This window comes from Prionailurus bengalensis, chromosome B4 (assembly GCF_016509475.1).
Source record: "Prionailurus bengalensis isolate Pbe53 chromosome B4, Fcat_Pben_1.1_paternal_pri, whole genome shotgun sequence".
Classification (NCBI taxonomy): Eukaryota; Metazoa; Chordata; class Mammalia; order Carnivora; family Felidae; genus Prionailurus; species Prionailurus bengalensis.
This window is the reverse complement of record NC_057358.1, coordinates 115,007,858-115,020,006: the sequence shown is the minus strand read 5'-3', so window position 1 is coordinate 115,020,006 and position 12,149 is coordinate 115,007,858. Positions and strand designations below refer to the sequence as shown.

Genomic DNA, 12,149 nt, shown 5'->3' with positions numbered 1-12,149 from the left:
AGACAAAAACAAAAGCAGTTCCTCCTTCATTTCTCCCCATCTCTGAGAAATGCCATTTCTAATCTTCCGTTGCTCTGGCTAAAAGCCTTAAAATCATCCTTGCCTGCTCTCTGTCACACGCCCCACATCCCACGTGTTGGCCAATCCTTTGACTCTGATTTCACAACAAACCCAGAAGTAAAGCCCTTGCCACATTTTCACCACACACCAGTCCAAGCCAGGCTTCCCAGTCTCTGCCTGGCCTACTGCTGCAGCCTCTACCTGGTACCTTTGTCCCTCCGACAGACTCTTCCTGACAGAGCAACGACAGTGACCCTGTTTAAGGATCTGCTCCAGTCCAAATGGCTGCATCACACAAGAGTGAAAGACAAAATCCCAGTAGCTTCTCGGTTCTATTTATCTCCCTGATCTCATCCCCTCCTGCTCTGTCCCTTGATCATTCAGCTCAAGGCACATCGGACTCCCTGCCTTTTCCAACACCTACTGCCCTTACTCCTTCCTCAGCACCTTCTCCTCGACCCACCAGGCTCCTCCTTCAGATATCTGCATGGTTTGTTCCCTTACTTCCACGGACCTTTATTCAGTGCCACCGGCTCAGTGAGACCGTATTCAGATTCAACCCACCTCCACACGCAGTTCTCTCTCTTCCCTGCTCTGGTTTTCTCCTTAACACTGATCACTGTCTAACCTAGTTATATTTTATTTATTGGTCTGGTTTCCCGTATTTCTCCTTCACTAGAATGTAAGTTCCATGAGGCCATGTACTCGTGTTTGCATTCTTCACAGCTACATCTCAGCACCTCCGGTAGTCCCCTGCATGTAGCCGGCATTCCCTGTACGTGTTGAATGAGTCAGTGGATGGATGGGTGGTCCGTTAGCAGTGTGGCTTTAAGGTTAAACTTCCCAGGCATGAATCCTCACTCTGCCACCACTTGCTACATGAGTGATCTCTGGCAAATTATTTATCCTCTTACAGAGATAATACTGGAACTTACCTTAGAGAGCGGTGGGGAGAACTAAATGAGATCATCATATCTCATATCTATATCCCTGTATCTCTCTAACGCTGTATCTCGTATCTGTTCTGTTCAGCGGGGCAGGTGCATGGCTGCGATGCTGAACTGTCATTCTACTTGACGGGGGAAGGGAGAAGTTTCTTCTGTGGCCTGCATTGAGGAATCGCCAAGGCCTGAAAATCTCTCTGTGCCAAAGTCAAACTGGATGCTCTTGATTTGCGATGCAGATGTTCTAATACTGGAGTTGACAAGTGCTCCACACTAAGTTGTTGTTGCTGTTGTTGTTGTTTTGCCTATTTGCAGACACGATCCCCCCGCCGGCCCCCGCTTCTGAGATGATGAGCAGTGATGACCATGTGAGCCAAATTTTCTACCACCTAGAAGGAGCCCTTCAAAGAAGGGAAGCAACAGAGAATGCAGGGCTCAGGCTAGAGTGGGACGAAGAGGTCTCTGAGCGCTTGAATCCAGTTCGCCTGAGGCCACACCACCCTTGGGCTCAGATACAGGAGCCAACACGTTAATTTTTCCTCCTTAGTTTGACTTGGGTCCTGTAACTTGTCATCAGAGACACTCTCATGGGGTTAGGGAGTTGGGTAGGAAAGACTCCATGGGAGGGAGTGGAATAGAGAATTGAAAAGATACAGGACAGAACTATCTTCTGTATGATGAGCATCTCTTACTTCTCCCCTGGCGCTACTCAATACCAATTCCCTTTTACAAGGTCCTGCTTGCTCCACCCCATGATGGAGCCTACTCCTTGGTGCCCTGGCCGGCTTCAGTGCTCTGGGTCAGGGATTCCAGGAGGGAGAAGCTGGGCAGATGGCTTTCCCCTAGACTTCTGGGCCCCAGGAGCATTCCAGATGGACATGCCCTTGGTCTTTCTAGTCACAGAAGCTGAGGGGAGTCATATTCTAGGATGGTAGTTGTTAATCTAAAATCACAGATCTCTCAGAAATTCTGGTAAAATCTATAGACTGGAGTTCACAAACCACCTGCCTGTGGGCCATATTTGATCCCTCGGAGTGTCACGGTTGGTGTGCCAAGATTCTCTCTAAAACCATGTGAATCAAATTAAAATTCTAGAGATTTCACCCCAAAGTGATCCAGAATTCTGCTTTCTCTTAACCAGCCTGAAACTCTGTCAACACTGGATCCCATTCCCTCAAGGCAGAGATCAGCTGAAGCAGAGTGGTGGCTGCCTCTGTGGAAGGCACATTCACCACAGTCCTCACCATCCCCCGGCCTCCCCAACTCTGAACGTGACTTGCCATTTGTCATCACACCTGCAGTGTTTTTCTTACGGTGGTGAGATATTTCTCTGGACCCCAGTCTCTACCAGAAGCAGGGAAATAAAAGATCGAAAAGACCAGATATTTCCAGACAACTGGGAGAGAACTTCTTTCTCTATAAAAGTGAAACATATTCCTCTGTGTATAATAAGCAAACAAAGTGTGGCTGGATTCTCATACCTGACCTGTTTCATTCTTCTATGTTCCTACACGGCCCAGGCATGTGTGGACAGCCTCCATCTAAGACAGCCTCTGCAGAAATATCTTCTGGAAGCACAGATTTGGGGGATCAGTTGACAACCTGAAGCCCAACTATGAATCCTGAGGGGCCTCTGGACCTGAGGCAAGAACCCTGTCCTGAGGTGGAGAACCTCCAAGGAAGTGCTTCTCTAGAGATAAGAGTACTAGAGATAAAAGCCATCTGCCCAGCTTCTCCCTCCTGGAATCCCTGACCCAGAGCACTGAAGCCGGCCAGGACACCAAGGAGTAGGCTCCATCATGGGGTGGAGCAAGCAGGACCTTGTAAAAGGGAATTGGTATTGCACAGCACCAGGGGAGAAGTAAGAGATGCTCATCATACAGAAGATAGTTCTGTATGGGTCTTTCTGTATTGAATTGGTTGTATAGTCAGAGGATCACCAATCATAAGACTTTGGTGCTAGAAAGGACATCGTTTCACTGGTGCAGAATAATTTTCCTTGTCCTCTTTCTTCTCCCTCACGATGTTCTAATCCTCTTGCCTCATTTCTCAAACACACAAGCCTGCCTCAAGGCCTTTGCACTTGCTCTTTGCCCCATATTTTCATGGCATCACTCCCTCACTTTGTTCGGGTCTTTGCTCAGAGAGGCCTCCCGTTTCTTATCAATGACGATTTCTTTCTCCTGCTTTATTTTTCATCTCAGCAGCTACTACTACCTGACATTATAATGGCTTTTATTTGTCATTTGTTTAATGTCTTTCTCCCATTGAAACATAAGCAGAGATTTTGTATGTTATAATCACTACTCTATCCCCAATGCCTAAAGAAGCTCCTGGCCCATAGTAGATACCCAGTATAAAGTTAATGAATGAATGAATGAATGAATGAATGAATGAATTGAATGCATCCACAAGTAAGGAAACAAATGTGTTTACCACTTTTCTGCCCTGGATCCCTTGACTTTTCATCTTCCCCAGATGCTCACCTTAATCTATGGCTTAGCCTTCCGACTCTGGTCTGTTACCAAGAAGAAGTTGGCTGTTTTAGAATTTCTTCTTAATCTCTGGAGCCTGACCTCACAACTATGGTACCTAGTAGACAGCATGTGAGAGACTCACCCACCCAATAAATGTTCATGAGTATTTAAATGCTCTAGGCCTTGTAGACAAATATAATCCAGCCCACTCTTAAGAGGGTCTCAGTTAAGTGAGAGGGACATCACTGATGATGCTAACAAAGGGTTAAAAGTAATAGAGAAATGCAGACTGGTTTTGCAAACAGCTGGGGAGCACCCCTACAACCACCTTGGGAAGTCCAGAAAAGCTTCACAGGAGAGGGGACCTTGATCAAGCCCCTTAACTTCTCGGGATTCATGTTTTCTCAAAACAAAAAAAAACTTGGATTTGATGAGCAGTTGTGTTTCCTTCTCACTCAAATCACCTTCCAAGCCCCACTCCACAACCTCCCAAAGAGCAACTGATGATGTTTTTATACATAAGCCTGGGCAGCTTCTAGGTATGTTTGATTTTCCAGAGAAGTTCACAAAGGTCAAGGCCTGGTGTGATGATGTGGTAAGCAGAGCAGTCAGAAGAAATACCTATTAGTAAATAACAAACAGCACTCCTGGCTTACTCATGGAATTCTGAGAAGCAGCAGTACCCAGTGAACCAGGCTAGAGATTGGCAGTCATGGGTGAGACTAACTTTAACCTAAGGCATGTGGCAAGGCTACAAAAGGCAAGCTCTGAATAGCACAATTGCCATCTCCTTGAGCCATGGGACAACCTCCATACACATTACACATTGGAAGGCACGCTGGTCACATATACAGGCCTTTTCTGCTAACGTAGCATGTTAAAATTATAATGGTCGTGCCCTGACCTAATGGAAAGCAATATAATATCACCAGTTTGCCTGTATATAATGGCTTAAATCTCTCTTCACCAATGTATTATAACATATACTTAATCTTATTCACATAACACGTTGACAATAGTAGGAAAAAATGCCTAGTTTATGTGTAAATAAATTAAGCCGAAGTCGATTAAGTAGGTTATTCTGTACTTGTAAACAAATTGTCCTTGGGAAAACAGTATAGAGTTTAATATGAAAAAAGAAAACAGTTTTAAGTGGAAAAGTAGCTTGGAGGGTAAGTTGCTTTTTTTTTTTCTTTTTTAATTTTAGAGAGAGAAACAGAACACGATCAGGGAAGAGGGGCAGAGAGAGAAAGAGAAAGAGAGAATATCAAGCAGGCTCTACACCCAGCACAGAATCTGAAGCGGGGCTCAATCCCACAACCCTGGGATCATGACCTGAGCTGAAATCAAGAGTTGGCTGCTCAACTAACTGAGTCACCCAGGGGCCTCAGGTAAGTTGCTTTTTAAATAGGTCATTCAAGTCACTAAAAGCACCTATCCCAACAAATGTGGCTGTAATATTTTCAAATGTTATTTACAACATTTGAACAAAAGCAAAGGATAGAAGTTGAAGGGAAAGGTTAGGTTCCTTTGTTTTGTTTTAAAATATTCCCAATCAAGAAATTGTTACATTTCAGTATGTGCCAACAATTCTAAAATAAACATAAAAGGAAAGTCTTATTTCTTATAAAATACATTGAAAAAAATCTATTTAGAAATAACTCTGTGGGCATCATGCTGGTAAGTCCTGCCATTTTTCCCTTTGGCTTTTCCAGTGTTGCAGAGATTTTATTTCAAGTTCTTCCCTTCCCCCCCCCCTTTTATTCCTTCCCTCTTTTATTTTTTTAAATGCTTATTTATTTATTTCAAGGGAGAAAGAGAGGGCATGCACAGGAGGGGCAGAGAGAGGAGAGAGAGAGAGAGAGAGAGAGAGAGTCCCAAGCAGACTCCATGCTCTCAGTGCAGAGCCCGACGCGGGGCTTGAATTCATGACCTGAACTGAAATCAAGAGTTGGGCGCTTAACCCACTGAGCCACCGAGGCGCCCCACCCTTCCCATTTTTAACACCAATACTTAAAAGAGACAAATTTGCCTGGCAAAGTCATCAGGCAAATCCTTATCTTTCACCACATAGAATTTTTAGTCCAAAGTCTATCACGCCTTCTGTTTGCCACTATCACCTAGTTTCCCCCCCAACCCCACCACATGCTCATTCTCTACCAGATTAATTATATTGTAATCTGTTGATTCCAGCCATTAAATGGACAAAAATAAAGATAGCATAGTAAATAAAGATGGTATGAATAAATAAATATCACTAATAGCAACTGGGAAATCAGAAAACAGTTATAATATGACAACGTCTCATGTAAAGATGACCACTACAAAAGAATAAAACACCAAACACCAAACCCTACCCAAAAGAAATGGGTAATCTGTATAGCCCTATTGTTATAAAGAAATAGATTCCAGATTCAGAAAGCTTCACTGGTGAATTTTACCAAACACTTAAGAAATAACACCTATTCTTTGTTAAATTTTCCCCCCAAAATAAAAGTGGGAATATTTCACAACTCATTCTAGGAGGCCAGAATGTTCTAGATATAAAAACAAAACAAAACAAAACAAAAAAACAGATAATACAGAAAAGAAAACTATAGACCAATATTTCTCAAAAGCACAATCACAAAATAATGGCAAATTGAATCCAGAAATACATAAAGAGGACGATATATGAATGACCCACTTGGATATATTCCAGGAAGGTGAGGTTGGTTCAACATTCACAGTCAGTCGGTAATTCACAATCTCAACAGACTAAAAGAGTAAAATCATGTCTTAATACATGTAAAAAAATCATTTATAAAATTCAACATTCATCCATCATAAAAAAAATTTCAGCAAACTAGGAATAGAAGGGAACTTCCTCAATCTGACAAACCTTACCTACAAAACAACAACAACAACAACAATAACCACAGCCAACATCATTGTAATGGTGAAAGATTGAAGCCTCCCCCACTAAGATTGGGAAGAAAGCAAGAATGTCCATTTTTACAACTTCTTTTCACCATTGTATTGGAAGTACTGGCCTGTGCCTTAAGACAAAAAAATAAATAAAAGTATATAGATCGTAAAGGAAGAAATAAAAATGTCTTTAGTTACAAACAGCATAATCTCTACATAGAAAATTGTAAGGAATCAAAAACAAAAACAGTTACTACAACAAATATGTGAGTTTAGCTAGGTTTCGGGATACAAGATCAATACAAAAAATAAGTTTTACTAATTACCAGTAACAAACTACTGGAAACTGAAAATGTTAGTAATACCACCTACAATAGATTTAAAAACATGAAATAGTAATAAAGTTAATCAAATATGTGCAAGAGCCGTACATGTAAAAGAAAATTTTTGAGTGCTGAGAAAAGTTAAGGAAAATTAAATGAAGAGACAGACCATGCTCATGGATGGGAAGGTCAATATTGTTAAACAAAATCTCAACAGCCTTTCTCCTTGTGTTGTAAAAATCAACAAACTGATTCTAAAATGTATTTGGAACACATGCGCAACTGTTTCCCCCAAACATGGAGCCTTGTAGTCCCGGTCTCACCTGATGAGGATGAGGGAGTGGTGGGTTCAGGTTGGGCTATTGGCTGTGCCCTTGCTCGCAGCCTGTCTGCATATCCCACCCCTCCCCCGCCCCCTACCCCCACCCCCAGCTTTCTCCTGCTCTTTACTCCTAGAAGTTGTCAGGCAAATTTTTCACCTACAAGGGATTGCGCATCTTCTACCAAGACTCTTCTGGTGTGGTTGGAAGTCCTGAGATACTTGTGCTTTTACATGGCCTTCTAACATTGCAGCTATGATTAGTACAGGATTTGGGAAACCCTAAGGTTTCATCAAGTGATTGCCCTTGATTTCGTGGGCTTTGGCTTCAGTAACAAATTGAGACCACATTACTATTCCATGTTTGAGCAGGCCAGCATTGTGGAGGCACTTTTGTGGTACCTGAGGTTCCAGAACCACAGGATCAACCTTTTGTCTCATGATTATGGAGATATCGTTGCTCAGGAGCTGCTTTGTAGGTTCAGGCAGAATCAATCTGGTAGCCTTACCATAAGGAGTCTCTATCTGTCAAATGGAAGGTATATTTCCTGAGACTTACCGTCCTCTCCTTCTCCAAAAGTTTCTCAAAGATGGAGGCATGATGTCACTCATCCTCACACGATTGATGAACTTCTTTGTATTCTCTTGAGGTCTCATCCCAGTCTTTAGGCTGTACACCCCCCGCCTCTCTAAGAGTGAGCCATGGGACATGTGGGCAGGGATCTGCCACAATGATGGAAGCTTAGTTATCGACAGTCTTTTACAGTACATCAACCTGAGGAAGACGTTTAGAAGATGCTGGATGGGAGCTCTGGCTTCTCTAACTGTCTCCATTCATTTTATCTATGGACCATTGGATCCCATAAATCCCCTATCCAGAGTTTTTGGAGCTGTACAGGAAAACACCACAGTGTCAATTCTGGATGACCACGTTAGCCACTATCCACAGCTAGAGGATCCCCTGGGCTTCCTGACTGCCTGTATGGGCTTCCTCAACTCCTTCTGAGCTGCAAAGAGTAGATTCCCTGTATTACCTCCCCTACTCCCTTACCTGCTGTGTATTCCACTTAGAAAGAAATGCCCAAAAGAAGTCTTGGCCACCAAACACTATTCTCTCACAAAAGTTCACCTGACTCACTGGTGATCAGCATCTAGTAAAAAACCCACAGAAGCTCCAGCTAAGGATGGCCCTAACAGTTCACCTCCCATTCTTCTAACATCTGAGCGAATGTATGCACTTGCCTTTGCCTTTGCACTGTTAGGAAGTTCTGATGAGCACTACTGCTCACAGATACAGAAAGATAGGGAGACATTCTTAAAAGTCTTAACACTTCTGTGGACTTTTCTGAAATATTTAAAAATGCTAATTTCTGGCCCATCCTCGGTTGGAATCCTATGGTAAAGAATGAGGAGAGGGTGTCTCCTTACACGTCCTCGAATGGCTTTAAGGGCACATCCTTTTGTAACTTCTCTAAGCAACACAGCTTAGTGAGAGTAAGTCTCCCTTGTCATAACTTTGTATTTCGTTCCATCAGGTGCTTTTAATTATAGGCAGTTTGTTGACATAGATTTTGGTTTGAATATGTATACTTTATTCTTTTAATGTTTATTTTTTTGAGAGAGAGAGAGAGAGAAATCACAAGCAGGGGAGAGGCAGAGAGAGAGAGAGAGAGAGAGAGAGACAGAATCTGAAGCAAGCTCCAGGCTCTCAGCTGTCAGTGCAGAGCCTGACCCAGGGCTTGAACTCACGAGCTGTGAGATCATGACTTGAGCTGAAATCAGACGCTTACCCACTTAACCAACTGAGCCACCAGGCACTCCTAAATATGCTTTAAGACTATGATTTACCTGCACATATTATATATATTTTATAAGGATACTAAACCAGTGATGCTTTGGCAGAGTAGTGAACCTTATTCAACAGGTTTATTTTCTGAATAAACTGAATCAAATCCAAACTATTTACAGAATTTCCTAAAATCACAGGATGTTAAGGACCAGTAGCATCTGTGCCAGAGATTTACTGTTATTAACTAATTCTGACAGCAAATAACAGTCTGCCTCTTCATACTTCAGTGCTTAGAAGCACATCCCTCCTGAGCTAGAGGGAAGGGGATCGTTGTACTGTCCAAGTTTACTGTGCTAAATGTACACGGATTCCTTTTACGATGATTGCTTAACTTCTCTTTGGTTGTCCCAGAGAGGCTGCCTCTTGTAGCTCAGTAATTCCTGTTCTTTACAGACAGGAAAGTTCCAGAAACTTTAAGAATAAATTCTGAAAGGCCTATGAGCAAATGGTGCTGAATACTTTTTTCCTAAGCCACAGCTTCATTGTCTTAGTCAAAACAGGATGATGGAGTGATTATTTTAAATTCTTTTTTTTTTTTATTAGCACTTCAAGTATAACAACTGACACTGGAATAAGTGTTTATTTTTTATTAATAGAAATGAATTTTGACAAAAAATAAATAAAATGTATTTGGAAATGCAAATGGCCTAGAAATTATTCTAGATTATTCTAGAAAAAGAATAACAAATTTGGGCTCTCTCCATCCTTTGGCTATTGTTGATAGTGCTGTTTCTTACACAGGACACACACATCACAAACCATAAGAAAATATTGATACATTGGACTTGACATCAAAATGAAAACTTTCTGCTCTTCGAAAGATAATGTTATGTGAATATATCTCAATAAAGCTGTTACAAAAAAAAAAGATAATGTTGACAAAAATCTTAAAAGCCACAGACTTGGAAAATTATTAGAAAATTCTATATCTGATAAGGAACTTGTATCTAGAATACTTATAAAAAACCTTCACAGCTTGGTTAGACTATAAAAGTCCAACTAAAAAGTCGTCAAAATATTTAAACAGACACTTTTCATCACAGAGTGTATATAAATGACCAAACAATTCATTAAAAGATGCTAATTTGAATTTAGAGAAATCTAAGTGAAAACATGATAAAATACCACTGCACACCCACTAGCATGCCGAAAATTTTAAAGATTGGCATTATCAAACTCTGGCAGGCATATGAAGCAACTGCAACTCTCACATTGCTGGTGAGAACGGAACATGGTAAAACCACTTGAAAACAGTTGAGTGGTGGGGTGCCTGGGTGGCTCCGTCAGTTAAGCATCTGCCTCTTGATTTCAGCTCAGGTCATGATCTCATGGTTCATGAGATCGAGCCCCGAGTGGGGCTGTGCGCTGGCAGCATGGAGCCTGCTTGGGATTCTCTCTCTCTCTCTCTCTCTCTCTCTCTCTCTCGATCTCTGCCTTTCTCCCACTTGTTCTCTCTGTGTGTCTCTGTCTCTGTCTCTCTCTCTCTCAAAATAAATAACCTTTAAAAATAAAAATAAAATAGCTTAGTGGTTTCTTATAAAATCAAACATGCACTTCCTGTGGTTGGTACTACCACCCCAGGTATTTATGCAAGAGAAATGATTTCGTATGTCCGCACAAAGGCCTGTACATGAATGTTTGTAACAACGTCTTCATACTAGCTAAAGACTGGAAGCAGCCCAAATGTTCACCAGCCGGTAAATAGATTAAAAAATCATACTATATCCAGACCATAGAACAATAATAGTCAACAATTAAAAAAAAAAAAAAAAGCAAACTGCAGACACATACAACACTATGAATTCGTCCGGAAGCAGTATGTGAAGTATAAGAAGCTAGACACAAAAGGCTACATATTATAGAAGTCCATTGACGTGCCTTTCTGGAAAACAGATTAGATGTTGCCAGGAAATGGGGGTGGGTGAGGAGACTGACTGTGGAGGAGCACGAGGAGGCTTTTGGAGTTGGTAGAAAGGTTTTACGTTTTGATTCAGGCAGCAATTACGCGACTGTATACAATGGACAGAACTCACTGAACGATATACTCTTAAAGGGGTAAATTTTATTTTCCGTAAATTATTCCCCAGTAAATCTGACTCTTAGAAAGGTAAAACTAAAAAATAACTAACTTGGAGAAGAACAAAGAAAGGGGAAAAGCTGAAATCTTGTATCGTGCAGTCTAAGAAGTTAGTGTACGTGGAAGATTCCATCACTGAATAACCTTCCTTCCCTCTAACCCACATTTTGGCATTTGTACAGTCCTCACCCTAGAAAGACAAATAAGAGAGGTAAGGGTGATTTTTTTTTTTTAATTCCCACAACTTAAAGGTCTAGGCACATGCTCACCCTCCACCTTAATTCAGATTATTCAAGAAGGAAAATAGTTCAGGGTCAGTGAAATTACAGGTAAGAAAAGATACTGACTTACCTTCAGTACAAAAACAGGTTTAAAAATAGCACTCTTGGGGTGCCTGGGTGGCTCAGTCACTTAAGCTTGCAGCTTTTGATTTTGGCTCGGGTCATGATCTCCTGGTTCACGAGATGGGAGTCCCGGGTCAGGCTCTGCACTGATGGTGTAAAGCCTGCTTGGGATTCTCTCTCCCCCTCTCTCTGCCCCTCCCCTGCTTGTGCTCTCTCTTTCTCAAAATAAATAAATAAACATTTTTAAAAATTAGCACTCTCACTAGATCTTAAGCGTTATAATCATAAGAAAGAAAGAATGTCATGGGATGGGGTGATAATCATGTTGTCATCTATAAACGTATCAAATCAACATGTTATATATCCTAAACTTACACAATGTTAGATGTTAATTATGTCTCGATTTTAAATAATTTTTTAACGTTTATTTATTTTGGGGAGATAGACAGAGTGGGGGCAGGCAGAGAGAGAGGGAGACACAGAATCGGAAGCAGGCTCTAGGCTCTGAGCTGTCAGCACAGAGCCCGACACAGGACTCGAACCCACAAAGCGCGGGATCGTGACCTGGGGCGAAGTCAGACACGCGGCCGACTGAGCCACCCAGGTGCCCCAATTATATCTCGATCTTAAAAGATAAAAATACATCAAAAAACAAAAATAGCACTCTTACATTCTCCCAGATAGGCTGAAGTGGTTTACACACATTTGTTCTTAGCTCCTGATAGTTCTGCGAGTGGCATGCAGATAGAGCAAGATGCTGTGGAGACTGGTTTCCACCCAGGGGGACATGCACCTGGATTTACATGTTGCGGGGGTCACTCTGATGGTCATGGTGGGAAAGCTGAATTT

The 12,149-nt window shown here is 41.8% G+C and overlaps 1 pseudogene; it reads left to right on the top strand.

Annotated features, from left to right (window-relative positions):
- The first annotated feature begins 7,037 nt into the window (after positions 1 to 7,037).
- Positions 7,038 to 8,390, top strand: LOC122472489 (annotated as a pseudogene).
- Positions 8,391 to 12,149: the final 3,759 nt, after the last annotated feature.